This window comes from Rhinolophus sinicus, chromosome 17, assembly GCF_057876585.1.
Source record: "Rhinolophus sinicus isolate RSI-liver-muscle chromosome 17, RSI-T2T, whole genome shotgun sequence".
NCBI lineage: Eukaryota > Metazoa > Chordata > Mammalia > Chiroptera > Rhinolophidae > Rhinolophus > Rhinolophus sinicus.
In genome coordinates, this window is record NC_142517.1 from 93,067,814 (window position 1) to 93,085,213 (window position 17,400).

General features: G+C 32.4%; 1 pseudogene across 1 annotated transcript; it reads left to right on the plus strand.

Moving 5' to 3' along the window:
• The first annotated feature begins 8,537 nt into the window (after nt 1-8,537).
• LOC141573169 (small ribosomal subunit protein eS8 pseudogene) lies at nt 8,538-9,255 on the plus strand (annotated as a pseudogene). The gene has a single exon (XR_016019687.1). The product of XR_016019687.1 is annotated as a small ribosomal subunit protein eS8 pseudogene (transcript).
• Nucleotides 9,256-17,400: the final 8,145 nt, after the last annotated feature.

Genomic DNA, 17,400 nt, shown 5'->3' on the forward strand with positions numbered 1-17,400 from the left:
ACAGTAAAGTTGCCGGCTACAAAATCAACGCACAAAAGTCCATTGCCTTCCTATATACTAACAATGAAATCTCAGAAAAAGAAATACAAAAAACAATTCCTTTTGCAATTGCAGCAAAAAGAATAAAATACCTAGGAATAAACTTAACCAAGGATGTGAAAGACCTATATGCTGAAAACTATAAGACTTTTTTGAAAGAAATTGAAGAAGACACAAAGAAATGGAAAGACATTCCGTGCTCATGGATTGGAAGAATCAACATAGTTAAAATGGCCATATTACCCAAAGCAATATACAGATTCAATGCAATCCCCATCAAAATCCCAATGGCATATTTTAAAGAAATAGAACAAAAAATCATCAGATTTGTTTGGAACCACAAAAGACCCCGAATAGCCAAAGCAATCTTAAGAAAAAAGAACTATAATGGAGGTATCACACTTCCTGACTTTGGCTTGTACTACAGGGCTACAATAATCAAAACAGCATGGTATTGGCAGAAAAACAGACACATAGACCAATGGAATAGAATTGAGAACCCAGAAATAAAACCACATAAATATGGACAGATAATTTTTGACAAAGAAGCTAAAAACATACAATGGAGCAAAGACAGCCTCTTCAATAAATGGTGCTGGGAGAATTGGATAGCCACGTGCAAAAGAATGAAACTGGACTACTATTTGTCACCATGTACCAAAGTTAATTCAAAATGGATCAAAGACTTAAGCATAAGACCTGACACAATAAACTGCATAGAAGAAAACATAGGTACTAAACTTATGGACCTTGGGTTCAAAGAGCATTTTATGAACTTGACTCCAAAGGCAATGGAAGTAAAAGCTAAAATAAACGAATGGGACTATATGAAACTTAAAAGCTTCTGCACAGCAAAAGAAACCATTGACAAAATAAAGAGGCCACCAACTGAATGGGAGAAGATTTTTGCAAACAGTGCCTCCGATAAGGGGCTAGTATCCAGAATATACAAGGAACTCATGCAACTCAACAACAAAAAAACAAACAACCCAATTGAAAAATGGGCAGAGGACTTGAAGAGACATTTCTCCAAAGAGGACATACAAATGGCAAATAGACATATAAAAAAATGCTCAACATCACTAATCATCAGAGAAATGCAAATCAAAACCACAATGAGATATCACCTCACCCCAGTCAGAATGGCTATCATCAACAAGACAAACAATAACAAATGTTGGAGAGGCTGTGGAGAAAAAGGAACCCTCATACACTGTTGGTGGGAATGCAGACTGGTGCAGCCGTTATGGAAGGCAGTGTGGAGGTTTCTCAAAGAATTACGAATAGAATTGCCATATGACCCAGCAATCCCTCTTCTGGGTATCTACCCAAAAAATCTGAAAACATTTAGAGATAAAGACACGTGTGCTCCAATGTTCATTGCAGCTTTGTTTACGGTGGCCAAGACATGGAAACAACCAAAATGTCCTTCGATAGATGAATGGATAAAGAAGTTGTGGTATATATACACAATGGAATACTATTCGGCAGTAAGAAAAGATGATATAGGAACATTTGTGACAACATGGATGGATCTTGAGAGAGTAATGCTGAGCGAAACAAGTCAGACAGAAAAAGCAGAGAACCATGTGATTTCACTGATATGTGGTATATAAACCAAGAACAACAAAAGAACAAGACAAACAAATGAGAAACAGAAACTCATAGACACAGACAATAGTTTAGTGGTTGCCAGAGGGTAACGGGGGCGGGGGGTGGGGGGTGGGAGATGAGGGTAAGGGGGATCGAATATATGGTGATGGAAAGAGAACTGACTCTGGGTGGTGAACACACAATGGGATTTATAGATGATGTAATACAGAATTGTACACCTGAAATCTATGTAATTTTACTAACAATTGTCACCCCAATAAATTTAATTAAAAAAAAAAAAAAAAAAAAAAAAGTCTTATATTTTTCAGCATATAGGTCTTTCACATCCTTGGTTAAGTTTATTCCTAGGTATTTTATTCTTTTTGTTGCAATTGCAAAAGGAATGTTTTTTGTATTTCTTTTTCTGAGATTTCATTGTTAGTATATAGGAAGGCAATGGACTTTTGTGCATTGATTTTGTAGCCGGCAACTTTACTGTATTCGTTGATTGTTTCTAATAGCTTTTTGGTGGAGTCTTTAGGGTTTTCTGTATATAGCATCATGTCATCTGCAAAGAGTGATAATATGAAGAAGTCATATAGTTTTCTATGCAAGAATATGTGCACAGCATAACCTTGATTTTTCAGGTATTGTTTCACTTTGACATATTCTCATTGTCTCCCTCAGCAACATCCACCTTAAGGAAATGAGTACCAAACTACAGTATCAGGCTTAATTCTATCATAATGAATATGCTGGTGAACATTAATAATTATCTCATGCAATTGTGGAGAAAAGAGTCACCAACAGCCAAACATGTCTTAGTTTGCATACTTGTTTTTCACTGGATAAATTTGTGACAGTGTGTAAGAAACTTTGTATCTCTTCTTCCGTAGATTACATGTACAGTCTGCAATGAATGATGCTGACCTTGAAAAAGTAGGTTAAGAATAAATAGAAACTAGTGACTATCAATGTAAGCAGAACCTGTCGTCAGATATTAGTAAGATAACTCAGTTTTATAAATAATGACATATATAGCCAAGAGCATTACCTGCCACAGAATAGATTCCACATGCTCTTTAGAAGTTTGTTTTCAAACTCTCCACTTGACTAAAAACTAAACTGTTAACCCTTGTACCCACGATCTTATCCGAGTACCTCAAATAGGACACACATGACAAATAGTTGCTGTATGCAAGGAGTTGTCTACGTCAGAAAGGTGCATTCGAAACATACCTCATTTTTCTTTTTTCTGTGTAATGGTATTTGGTTTATTTATTAATAGAATGAATTATTCTCTTCACTTTTGTTTATAGTTGATGTTTGTTTAGTACATTCATTTGTAAGTTAATTGGGAAATCGCTGCAGCTTTAAGATTGATAAGTAATATCTAGTTTATTATAATTCATTTAAGATTATATTTAAGGGATTTTGTGTTGAGCCTCTTTGCTTACAATCTGAAAGTCGAAGTTTTCTACTTGCACAAAGAAAAACTTAGGGACAGTGACTGAAAATTGTTTGTTAATCTTATGGTAAATTTTTCCATAAACACTGTCACATTTTAATAGTGAAAGACATTGTAGACACTTAATTTATATTAAAGGTGGCATTCTTTCATTCAGAGCCTTATCAAAATGTTGCCTCATTTATAGCACTATGAAGGGCCTGATTAAAACCAATAGAGTAACCATAACATCTTACAAATTAAAAAAATTTAATTCCCATAATTATATATTAAAATAAAAACTGAAATAGATTTTTAGTTCCTTCAAATACAGAAGTAAAAGTATAGTGATATAATTAATGGAATTTGATATTATGAAAAATACTAATATGTCACTAGATAAATATTAAGTCATAGATTTTGACAATTAAAAATTATTTATGCCACCTGTATGAATAAGTTATACATTCAAATTCTATTTAAGTTTATACATTGCAGTCATGATAAGAATATAGTGCTGCAAGATCCATGATATTTAATAATGGATCCATATTTAATAATGGATCTGGATTGAATAAAGATATATAAATATAAAAGTATATTTATATTTAATAATGGATCTATATTTAATAAAGATCCATGATATTTAACACCTCTCTAGGTAAGAGAAGTGTTATTTAGCAAACAAATATATTAATTCCAGCTAATTCCAAACTTAAACAACTGAATTTAATTATATATTCATGTTAAATTAATAAATAAATACATTTTAATATGCTACACACACACAGTATATTTTTTTTGGTTAAAACTTGTTCCATAGACTACCAACATCAAAAATACATTTGATTCTTCTTAAAAAGGCAAATTCCTAGAAAATTTTCCAGAAATAATAAACAAAATCTGTGTATAAGGACCCAGGAATGTATATTTCAATAGCTTTCTAGATTTTTTTTTTTTTGTACATTAAATTTTGAAAATTGCTGCCCCAGGTTATTCCTGTGTGCTTTATATTCTTTCAAACGTGCACATATATGTCCTGACATATAACAAGTTGGGTTTAATTTACATAAAAGCAATTTAAATTATGATTGCATTCATTAATCATAAATATTTAGAACATTTGGTATGCAATAGGTGTTCAACTGAGCTCAATACTCAACATATATTACCTTAAATGCCCATAGAAACTGTAAAGTAGTTACAGAGGTTAAACAAAGTCATGAACACATAGAAATGTAGTGGTGACCTTAAATCAAAGCCAGGTCTATTAATATAAGTGCTATTTCCCAAATTCTTAATACAAAATGAAAATTTCAAACATACTCTCTTCCAATATCCCATAACACACTACAGTATTCCTATTTACTCAATTTCAGTCTTTTTCAGAGCTCTAGTAATGCCAGTTTTTCTTCAATATAACCCCTATGTCTTCTTGTCTCAATTATAATTTGCAATTTTACTACATAAAACACTAGTGAATCAGCTTGGATCTTTCAATAAAAAAACACCGAGATGATACTAGACTTGTACAATATTTGTTGGGGGAACTGCCTTTGAAAAATAAAGCAGAGAGGACAAAGAATTAGACAGGAAATACCTTCAGACAGTGCTGTATAAAAGAAGAAAGGAAAGCCAGGCGGATGGAAAGAAGTAAAGGAGGGAGGGAGGGAGGGAGGGAGGGAGGGAGGGAGGGAGGGAGGCAGGGAGGGAGGAGGAAGGAAGGAAGGAAGGAAGGAAAGAAGGAAGAGGAAATATTAAGATTACCTTCCTCTGCAATGCAGCCCTGTGAAATTTCTTTCCAGGCCCATGGGGAGCCCCAAATCAAAGAATTCCCACCAGATGATTCCTATGTTTAGCAGGAATAGTCCAGTTAAGTTAATCCCACCTTGCTATTCACAGGCTGGAAGCATCCATGGGAGACTGTGGCCTTAGCAGGTATATTGCAATGGGTCCAAATATGCAACAGATAGTTGAAGGCTGTGTGGCAACTACACACCTCATAGCAGATTCTCTTGATAACAAGGTGAGTGGTGCACCTCCATGACCTCCATAAGCAGTGTTCTGGGAAACTCTTCACTACACTACATTTTGACATAGTTGAGGGTTTGGGCAAAATTCTATTTCCTTTGCACTTTCAGAGCCTACTAAATAAATATCAGGGATAGAGTTGACAAATATATATTTATGGTTAAATACATATTTATTTATGGAAATATTTGAAATAGAAATATCATCATTACTTACGTAAAGCAGACTCAATTTTAAAACCACATTACGAAAAATCAAATTAAAAGAAAATAATCAGAAAATAAAATAAAAAATGACTGAGAATTGATTAAAAATAAAATAATCTGAAATATATTTCATGAAGGAGATGGCTCAATTTCTCATTCTGTTATGCATTTGGAAGTGGAAGATGAGTTTTAAACAATCCCTGATTATTGAGTTTATTGATGTATTCTTCTAACAAAAATAAGGGCATAGATAAGGCATCTAGTCACCTCTAAAGAAGAATCATCACTGTTTAAAAGGGCGTACATCTTACCAGAATAGTTACACTATCTGCTATGTACTGTGAATTAAGTCTCAAAGTATTATAGCAAATGCTGAAATGATGATCATAGTAGGGATAAAACAATATTGTTGGATAATTTAAGTTTTTCATGAACCTGCAGGTCTGGAACTATGCCGATACCCTAAAAAACACTGCTGATGTCTTCCTTTGTTACTTGATCATTTTATGTTTGACATGTACAAAAATTATTTTTATGACACATGAATAGCTCTTAACAGTAGGTAACCAAAATGAGGTTATAAAGCTTCTCTAATGCAATAAAATTCAGTGAAAAAAATACTCCAATAGCAGGAAAGAAGACATTATTTTGTTACGCTGAGCATAATAACAAATTAAAAGTTTTAAGCACCAGTAATTTCCACATTCTCTTAGTATAACACCAAATGCTCTGTCTCAACAATATAATCTGAATTGAACTGTGCGTGTATGAAATCCAACATATACATTTACTGCCAAAAGTTGTATTTGCTTCCATTGAAGTTCATAGGATTGCTGATAATGTTATAAATGGTGATTACACAAACGATTTAAGTAGGTTTAAAAAATATCCAACTGAGGTAATTTAGGAAAACCAATTTTATGGAGAACTAAAAATTGAAATCATTTAAAAGTAAAAAATATATATATACATGTATATAAATGTGAATATTCACTTAGCATGCTATGGCACATGGAAATGAACGAAAAAGCTTGTTAGATGCTTTTTTATTAAGTCTCTCCAGAACAGAACTAAGATGCATGTTTACTTAAAATAATAATAAAGTATATTTTTGTAGTATAATGGACAGGGATGTCATTCTATAACTGTTCTCCTTTTTATTTTGAACTTAATAAACTACAACTATGGTCTCTACTGGAATATGTTTTATAACAATGGTAGTCATATGTGTCGTGAAAGAAGTATACTGTACTAACCAGATCTGAACACTTGCATATTTCACATCACCTATACAATAAAAATATTGTACTTTTGAATACATTAAATTATAGTGAAGAACACTGTCTATTTCTCTTGGTTCAGAATTGCCAGAAATTCCCAGAAGAGGGGAAGGATAGAGAAAAGCAATAAGTATAGTATTTGTACGTGTTTTATATATGATTGAAACTGTCTGTCTAACTACTGGAAATTCTGCAAGAGCATCTCTATCCAGTTTCTCTTTCTAGGCCTGCAGAATAGGAAATATTAATCAGGGTTCTCCAGAGAAACAGTCTGATTCTGAAGGTTGAGAACGAGGAGTGCTGAGGGCTGGACTATCAGCTCATCTAGTCAGGCAGAGTGATTAGGAATCCTCCCTGCCTCCACTTTTTTGTTCCATTTAGGTCCTCATTGGATTGGATGATGCCCAAATGCCCACCTACATTGGGGAGGGCAATCTGCTTTCTTTGAGTCTTTCAATTCAAATAATAATCTCTTCCAGAATCACCCTCAAAGACACACCCATACATAATGTTTAACAAGGAATCTGGATATCCTGTGATCTAGTCAGGTTGATACATAAAATTAACTATCACAGGGACAATGGGACAAAGGATTGGGGATTTTTTTTTTTTCTCAAGAATCTATGAGAATGACTTGGGAAAATCAAGTGTAAGAGCTGAAAACTATAAACATAGTTTACTGGTTGTTAATAGCTGTATTCTACATCCACATAAACATAGAGCATTGCATGTACACATATATCTTTGTTTCCGCTAACTAAAATAAAAATAATATAGGATTAGTAATATGTCCGAAAGGAAAAATAAATGGATGACTATTATACCAAAAGAGTGTCAATAAAATGTTGGAAGAGAAAATGTTAGAAGACAGAAAGCAAGTGGTACCTACTTTAGATGGAAGAGAAAGTTGAAAACTAATTGCTTGCATATAGGGACTCAACAAAAAGTGAATTTATTTACATGTAGAACAATAGAATGTCTCAACAAATCAAATCCCTAAATAATTTAAAAGGGAGATGATATATTAATAGAAAGATCAGCTGAAATTTTGTAGTAACATCAGTTAGAATTCCAAATTTTTGCATTTCTCCCTGCAGTCTCTTCCCTTTACCATACTGGCGTGACAGAGAATATTTCTTCTCTGATCTAGCTTAAGCAAACAAACTTCACATGTGGTGAGAGAACAGAAGAGGGTGGAGGTAATGGAAGAACGACTGATTCAAAGTTAAAATGAAGTAGTGATACTCTTTCAACTTGCATGTCCTACTCTAGATTTCCAAGATACTGACAGCTTTATATACTCATACTTTCTTAGTTGATTTTTAAACTGTATTAATAAAATACAGCGATATATTCAATAGTAAGCCATCACAAGAAAGGACTGTTTGGATTGTATTAATACTGTGGAATAAGTTCTTTCAGGTGATATTTCTAATTACAGAAGAGGTCAGTTTGGAGGGAGTTCTCTCCTGTGCATTGATTTATTCATTTAAACAATATTTATCCATCACCTATTATTGCAGACATAATTATTCCTGACTTTAACTTTGGAACTTAACTATGATACACTACAATAAAAAATCAAATAGGATTTTCTGTAAAATGCAGTTGGAGCATAGATGTCCCTAGGTGGTCAGGGACTATATGTCTTAGAGTTTACCTGGTGAATACAAACTATTAGGCTGTTGCAAAAGTAATTACGGTTTAAAAGGTTAAAAACAATTGCAAAAATCATAATTACTTTTGCACCAACTTAATAAACCCACGAGCCAGATAGAAATAGAAGATAACATTAAATGAATGAGAATGATTAAATGACATGAGGTAGGTTGGCCTCTTCAACCACTGTAGATAAAACTCAACATTTTATCATCTCACAAGTCAAGTCCTTTTAAACTTATTATCTCAAGGACAATCTCATTATTAAGAACCATTTTGCTCTTTCCAGTCGGCGCTGAGCCATGGGCATCTCTCGGGACAACTGGCACAAGCGCCGCAAGACCGGGGGCAAGAGGAAGCCCTACTACAAGAAGCGAAAATATGAGCTGGGACGCCCTGCCGCCAACACTAAGATTGGTCCCCGCTGCATACACACAGTCCGTGTGCGTGGAGGCAACAAGAAGTACCGTGCATTGAGGCTGGATGTGGGGAACTTCTCCTGGGGCTCAGAGTGTTGTACGCGCAAAACAAGGATTATTGATGTGGTCTACAATGCCTCCAACAGCCAACTGGTCCGCACCAAGACGCTAGTGAAGAACTGCATTGTGCTCGTCGACAGCACGCCGTATCGACAGTGGTACGAGTCCCACTACGCACTGCCCCTGGGCCGCAAGAAGGGGGCCAAGCTGACTCCCGAGGAGGAAGAGATTTTAAACAAAAAACGATCAAAGAAAATTCAGAAGAAATATGATGAAAGGAAAAAGAATGCCAAAATCAGCAGTCTTCTAGAGGAGCAGTTCCAGCAGGGCAAGCTTCTTGCGTGCATCGCTTCCAGACCAGGCCAGTGTGGCCGAGCAGATGGCTATATACTAGAAGGCAAGGAGCTGGAGTTCTACCTGAGGAAAATCAAGGCCCGGAAAGGCAAATAAATCAGCCCTCCTAGCTAAGTCCGTGAAATAAAGGCTTTTCGTGTTCTGTGAAAAAAAAAAAAAAAAAAGAACCATTTTTTGTTAAGAATAGAGCCATAGTTTCATTAGGGGGGGAAAGTGTAAAACTAAGATGCTATTAGAATTTGAGTTCAGATAAACAGCTTTGAATGTGAAACAGAATAGTTGAGAGAGGACTCTAATCTGAGTCTGACCCCAAGCTGTTACTAGACACATGGGTGGTTGTTATGAGACTAGTGGAAATGTCTCAATTTATTCTTTTTTTTTAAATTAAAATTTATTGGGGTGACAATGGTTAGTAAAATTATATAAGTTTCAAGTGCACAACTCTGTAATACATCATCTGTATATCACATTGTTTATTCACCACCCAGAGTCAGTTCTCCTTCCATCACCATATATTTGACTCCCTTTACCCTCGTCTAGTACCTCTCCTCCCCTCTTACCCTCTGGAAACCACTAAACTATTTTCTGTGTCTATGCTCTTTTGTTTCTTTGTTTGTGTTGTTCCTTTGTTGCTTTCAATTTTATATTCCGCATATGAGTGAAATCACATGGTTCTTGACTTTTTTTGTCTGACTTATTTCGCTTAGCATAGTAATCTCAAGATCCATCCATGTTGCCGCAAATGGCACTATTTCATCTTTTCTTATGGCAGAATAGTTTTCCATCATTTATATATACCACATTTACCCAAGCATCTGTTGAAGGATATTTTGGTTGTTTCCATGTCTTGGCCACTGTAATAAAGCTGCAATGAACACCGGAGCACATATATACTTACGGATAAATGTTTTCAGATTTTGGGGTTATATAATCTAGAAAACCATCTCCTGGGTATATACTCAAATTATTGTTTAACAGGTTAGAAATAGGACGAGAACTCTTCCCTGGCAAAGTAGGAGTATGGAACTTATATTAACTAGCGAATGATACTGCACTCAAATATCTACTTACTGTGTTCAGCCCACACAATTCTCCATGGTATCAAAAGATACTGGACTTCTATATATCTTTTAAGATATAAAGTCACAGAGATATATAATCACAGAGATAAAATGATAAATGATGGTTAGCTAGGATTCATGGTTTGAATGTTAATTAAAAAAAATAGATTGGTTTCTCCCACAAGAGTAAATTCTCCTTGCTATTCCCTTTTCTTTCAAAATAAACTTTATTCACTCTCAGCACTTATAAAATGTATTACCCTCCATTCATATTTTAATACAAATTAATTTAGCAACTCCCATCTGCTTCCATTTTTTGTCCCTCTTCCCATGCTTATTTTGTTCATAAAATGTGTCAATTGTAGAATGTTACATGTTATTCATTAATTTGTTTATTGTTGTTTTTTTAACTAAAATTTAAAGTCCACAAGGAAGGGATTTTTCTTTGTTTTAGTCACATCTTTATAGGCAATATCTGGAACAGAAACTAAATGATATGTGTTGAGTGAAATGAATAGATAAATATTTGTTGAATGGATTGAGGGAATAAATACATTAATTTAAACATTATTGTTTAACATTGGGTTTTACCTAGAAGGCTAGTTCTTTAACAGTGAGGAGTGTTATTATATGTTTCATTTACCACTGTTTTAACCAGAGTATATCAAAGAACTGGAAACATTATAGATAATGTTTTCACAATAGAATGCATGAATAAGTGTTTGAAGATCTAATGTGTTTCAACATATCTGTTAGGACCCAAAAAGGTTATGCACTTAGGAAAAACTATAGGAAACTGGAGTCAAAATGCCCCAGAGCCTATGGGATAAGTTGTCGCATAGAATGGAGAGGAGGTGATTTTCTATTCTTCGATATCCCAATCTTAGCACAGTGCAGTTTTTGTAATCTGAGAGTTTAATGGTAAGGTTTTTTGACAGAGTAATATTTTTACAGTTCGCATGATCAGAAGAAATATTGGTGGGAGATTTGAACAATAAGTATTGAACCTTCTCCAGGGTGAAGGTTCTTAAGTCAACTTCTTCCCAGTGACAGATAAAACACTCTTAGGGACTCCTCAACATACTCAGAAAACATTTTGAGTTAGAGGCCAAGAGAGTTTATGTTCCTACAGTTATATAAGAGTATTATCAGGTAAAAACAGTTGAAATTGTTGGAACGTAGAGGATACTGGAATTACTTATAAAATAGGCTCTGATTGGACTTGAAGAGACATTTCTCCAAAGAGGACATACAAATGGCAAATAGACATATGAAAAAATGCTCAACATTACTAATCATCAGAGAAATGCAAATCAAAATCACAATGAGATATCACCTCAGCCCAGTCAGAATGGCTATCATCAACAAGACAAATAGTAACAAATGTTGGAGAGGTTGTGGAGAAAAAGGAACCCTCATACACTGTTGGTGGGAATGCAGACTGGTGCAGCCGTTATGGAAGGCACTGTGGAGGTTCCTCAAAAAATTACGAATAGAATTGCCATATGACCCAGCAATCCCTCTCCTGGGTATCTACCCAAAAAATCTGAAAACATTTAGAGATAAAGACACGTGTGCTCCAATGTTCATTGCAGCTTTGTTTACGGTAGCCAAGACATGGAAACAGCCAAAATGTCCTTCGATAGATGAATGGATAAAGAAGTTGTGGTATATATACACAATGGAATACTATTCGGAGGTAAGAAAAGATGACATAGGAACATTTGTGACAACATGGATGGATCTTGAGAGTGTAATGCTGAGCGAAATAAGTCACACAGAAAAAGCAGAGAACCATGTGATTTCACTGATATGTGGTATATAAACCAAAAGCAACAAAAGAACAAGACAAACAAATGAGAAACAGAAACTCCTAGACACAGACAATGGTTTGGTGGTTGCCAGAGGGTAAGGAGGGTGGGGGGTGGGGGGTGGGAGATGAGGGTAAGGGGGATCGAATATATGGTGATGGAAGGAGAACTGACTCTAGGTGATGAACACACAATGGGATTTATAGATGATGTAATACAGAATTGTACACCTGAAATCTATGTAATTTTACTAACAATTGTCACCTCAATAAATTTAATAAAATAAAAAAAATAGGCTCTGATCAAGTTCAAGGGACTTTAATAGCAATTTTTCTTAAGCATAACAACCAACAATTCATAAAAAAATAAGTTTAGAGGTATGTGGCAGAAATTTAAATAGAAACATATTTGTCCATGTAACAGAAGAAAGCAATTTACATACCATGAAGAGTTATCTTACTATCAAATTAAAAGGACATATGCACAAATTCTAGTTAAGTGTTCCCAATATTTACCACAGATGACTACCTCAACCTCTCATGATACTGTCAAACCCAGAATAATCCAAACCAAACACATTTATTGTGCTTCTATCCTAAAACATAGGCCTAGGTTAATTATTTTCCTTCTAACTCCAGTTGCCATAGAAAGTAATAAATATAGCCATGAGCTGTTACATTGAGACAATATTTCTTTAGAGGATACTAGTTTTATAATAATAAAATCATCTATTAGAAATGCAAAACACAATTCTTTTTTTCTGTTCTTTATGATTAATGTTAAAGGAATGAATTATATGTAAGTACAAAGAAGAGATTATATAACAAATTTAAGAAAAAGCAACACAAGTAACATGGACAAAAAAATCTAAATCATTGTTTTACACCGTGAATTTTATTAGTGTGATCACATCAAATAATGTGATCAACAAATCAAATTTAAATAAAGAATATCACCCTCCCACTCCTCCTCCCACACACTATTACAACAAAATATCTTAATCAGAAAATCATTTGAAAAATTATAAAATGTATATCAAAGACAAAATTTTAGATCCACAGGTATAATTGGACATCATCAAACATGTTTATTCTTTAAAAAAATTAAGCATAAGGTCATTTTTGGATTGTCTTTATTTGGAACTTCTGAAGCATACATCTCTTTGCCAATAGTTTACGATTATCTCTGCTACTGGATCACTCACTACTCTATTTAAAAATAAATAAATAAATTATCTCCACTGCTACCCAAATATTTTTAAATGATTCCTGTTTGAAATATTTTAATTCAGAGTCCATAATTCTTACATGTTCACAGCATCAAATCTGGGCTTTGGGACTAATGTACCTCAAGACATAAGTAAATCAAAATAAAAGGGCAATGAGTTTTGAGGGCACCTTTCTTGGGACATACAAAAAAGAAGACAGGTATATATATATATATATATATATATGAATTACTTTTGAATATATATATATATACACATACATGTATATACACAAACACGTACATCTATATATTTATGTTTTTAGTGAGTTTCAGCTTGGAATGGAGGTAATTATTTTGGGGGAATAAATAAAACTTTTGGAATGTACCTTTGTAAAAAATATTCTAATCTTTTACATATAAATGCTGGTGATATGTTAAGTAGCATAAATAAAATATGATAATAATAACTGCTCATTGAAACGTGGATTCTTTACTTAACTCATGGTTTATGCTTTGGTTTAGCAGAGTAATTGGCATATAGATAATAAAAATTGTTATTGAATTAATATATGAGTATGAAAAAAGTTCTTTGTTGCTAAGAGAAAATTGTTCTAAGTTTATCTAAATAATATTTTCTATGATAATTTTTCAGTAAATGTTACGTTTTATTGACTCATTATATTTCTTCATTTACAATATAATGTGAAGCAAATAAAAAACCTGAGAGTAAATTATAAACTCTGAAAATTAAATTATGGGAAAAAGTTTTCATAACTTTACAATCTATTGCACAACATTCACATTGCATTTTTAAAAGCACTTTTGTGTAGTTGGAGAGACAATTAGAAAATACAAAAAATAAGTATCAGTTAGTTTGATAATATTAATATATTTTTTTATTTTGATAAACTATTCAATAAAAACAAAATACTGCATGTGCTGTGTAATATTTAAGGTGCTGATCGTAGTGGAAAATTAAGAATTATTTTAAAAATTAATTCAGTACCCTTTGAAGACTCAGTTCTTTGTTTATTCACAAATTTAGAAGCTTTGTGCTTGCATCTTTTTTGCTTACTATTGCGTAAATACCATCACAATTATCAATCTCTCCATCCAACTCCTCATTTCATCTCCCTCACATTTATCAGTACCAAGCCTTGATTTTGGAAAATTTATCATCTCTATAAATTGAATATTTTATATCATTTATATATCATAAATAGTATCATATATTTCCCATAGTACAAAGATGAATTTTTACAGTTTTAAATATTTTCAGAGATAACAGGAAAATGCAGTCTAAAATAATCTACAAATCAACAGCAGAGGGCACCCATTTCCTGCTATGAAGAAAAGCTGAAATAATTCCCTATGTACATTTTTCCATAATCTTGTATTGCTTTGTCAGTTTATTTACAAAAGAAAAAACAAAGAAATTGTGCTTTCCTTACAAAAGTGGAAACTGACCTGAGATATATTTGAAGTAGAATCAGTTATGAGAGAATATTAAAGAAAACATACATAAAAAATCTATCTACCTACCTACATACCTACCTACCTATCATCATCTATCTATTAGCTATACTTTACCTATCAATCATCTTTTATCTATATGCACATCTATGCATCCCTTAACAAGTTACTTATGTTTATCACAATGAATATTTATCTTCTGTGTATAATTTTTGATAACAATCTTTGTAATTAAGTAGCATAACTGAATAAAAATTGCTTGCTTAATTTTAACAATTACACTTATCTTTTGAACACAGCTAAAGTTGTGTATGTGCACATATATTTCTGTGTCTGTGTGTGTATGTCTGAGAGGCAAGGGTGGAGACAATTTTGGAGACGTAAATCATTTTGATGTAAAATATATTATTGGACTTTTATTAAAACATTTTAAAGAAAGGAATAGGAACTTTTATGCAAATATTACTTTTCATTAAATCACTAAAATCAAGATTTTGAATTAAATATGACATTTGATAAGGATTTGTGCATTTATTTTAGCATTATATGACTGTCTTCAATCTACATTATATTTTATATATTTTTATTTATCTAACAAAGAAGAGTAGTGAGTATTATTGATCTGACAAGCATAAGGTTTTTATCATGTGAATCATTTCAGTCTCTTACGGTTTTGGAATTTGCTGTTATATTTTTTTGTAACATAATTGTGCCTTAATTAGTGAGTGCAGAGAATATTATTTTAATAAATATTTAATGAAAAATGTTTTATCCATTCATAAGACTTCAGAGTAACATATGTTCATCAGAAGATAAATAAGAGTATTTAATACTTTTTGTTTACAACAAATCACATGAAAGAATAGACAGATCTGTGAGTTGAGACCTTCACACTTTGTCAGTTTTGTCAAAAATGAGTAAGTCATCGCCCAATATTCATTTATATGTTTTGTGATGATATTTAAATAAGAAAATGTGTTAATTGTTGGTGATAGTCATACATAACCTGTAATTGAAAATATAAATGTTGAAGAGTGTTTTTCCTTAAAGTTTAATATTTAAATTTTAAAAATATAGTAAATGTGAATGTTATAGACAGTACGTTTAATCTAGGATGTGTTAATTTTTAAGGAATTAAATCCTTACAGAACAACCAATATTGGCTTTAATTGAAAATTTATTTAAGGAATAATTTTTAATTTAGAAATAAATCTTTCAGTTTAGTTCAACAAGAAAAATAGGCAAGCAAAATATATACAGATCTAAGTAGAAATCAATAGTTAAATATTTAGTTAATATTGTATACCAAAATTCTCTTTTACTAATTTCCACTTTGGTACATCAAGTATTTCAACTTTTCAAATTAGTATTGAAGATCTATAAGCTGTGAATAATGCATGTCTTCTATCTCTCAGTTATGATTATAATAATAGCATTTAGGGTTTCCATTTGCTTAAAATTAAAATACTGATATTAAGTGACTTTAACAGTTTTAAACATATAATTTTTGACACAAACATCTGTAACTTTCAGAAGGTTTAATTATATAGTTAATTTATTCTATCTATAATGCTAAAAAGTTGCTAATTGGTCCATTAAAACATTTGTGGAACCACTTTTTCAGAAGTAAATGTATGAAAGATTTAGTAATTGGATTATTTACTTTTATGAAGAGATATATTAATAAAATCAAAGAAAACAATTATTTGATGACTGAAATATCTAGTTATTTTAAAGAAGTTCATGGCAACACTTGAGGCATAACTATAGATATTTTGAGCTCACATTGCTACTCTTAGAGGTTGATATTATTCCCTGAGTAATGAACAAGAAGTTAATATATTCTGAATATAAATTAACAATATCACTGTAGTTCTACTGCTCACAAAACACTTTGTACTTATTAAACTTAATACTAAATAGTCTTTGATCAATGTATTATTATATCTTATAAATAAACCATAGACGGAACTAAGATGTGAACTCAATATTTTTTTAAAAATTTACTGTTGAACTTTACAGTCATTATATAGAAACATTATATTCTGCATGTTAGGATTAAAACATATATTTAACCATGTTTTTCAGTAGAACATGAGTTTAATATTAGTAAGCAAAAAAGACAACCATGACTGTGATATTTTCTTCAACAATTTAAAACACTTGAGTTTCATAACTAACAAGTCTTATCTGTGCATATTTCACTGTATATTTTATATAGGACTCTATGTTTCTAAGTACCTTTCATTGTTATTAATTATGATCTATGCCCATAATTTCAAAGCTATCATTTTAAACATATTCAAATTCCATGAACAGTGGTCATAGGCTTAATAATGAAAGTGTCTTTAGTAGCTATAGTAATGTTTGTAAAGTAGTTGTATTATTTTTCTTGTTCATGCATGTTATCTTTTTCCTTCCCTGATTTATTTGCTTCGTTTTCCTTTTCCCTCTATTTAAAATTAAGTTGATTTTAATTGTGGAGGTTTTAGCAATGGTTTTCAATGAAAAATGACAATCGATTCAAATTGTCAGCAGTTTTACCAATCGATGCAGATGGTACATGATTGATCCAGTTATTGCAATCAATATAGATTTTGAACAAAGCATCAGCTCTGCCACAATCTATTTGGCACCAGAAACTGAATCTTTTCTTCTATTTCCTACCTTTTAGAAAGTGAGGTGTTGGCTTGAATACAAATTTACAAAAAGTCATTTAATCAATAGAGCAGAAGACAATGAATGACAAGAAAACCTG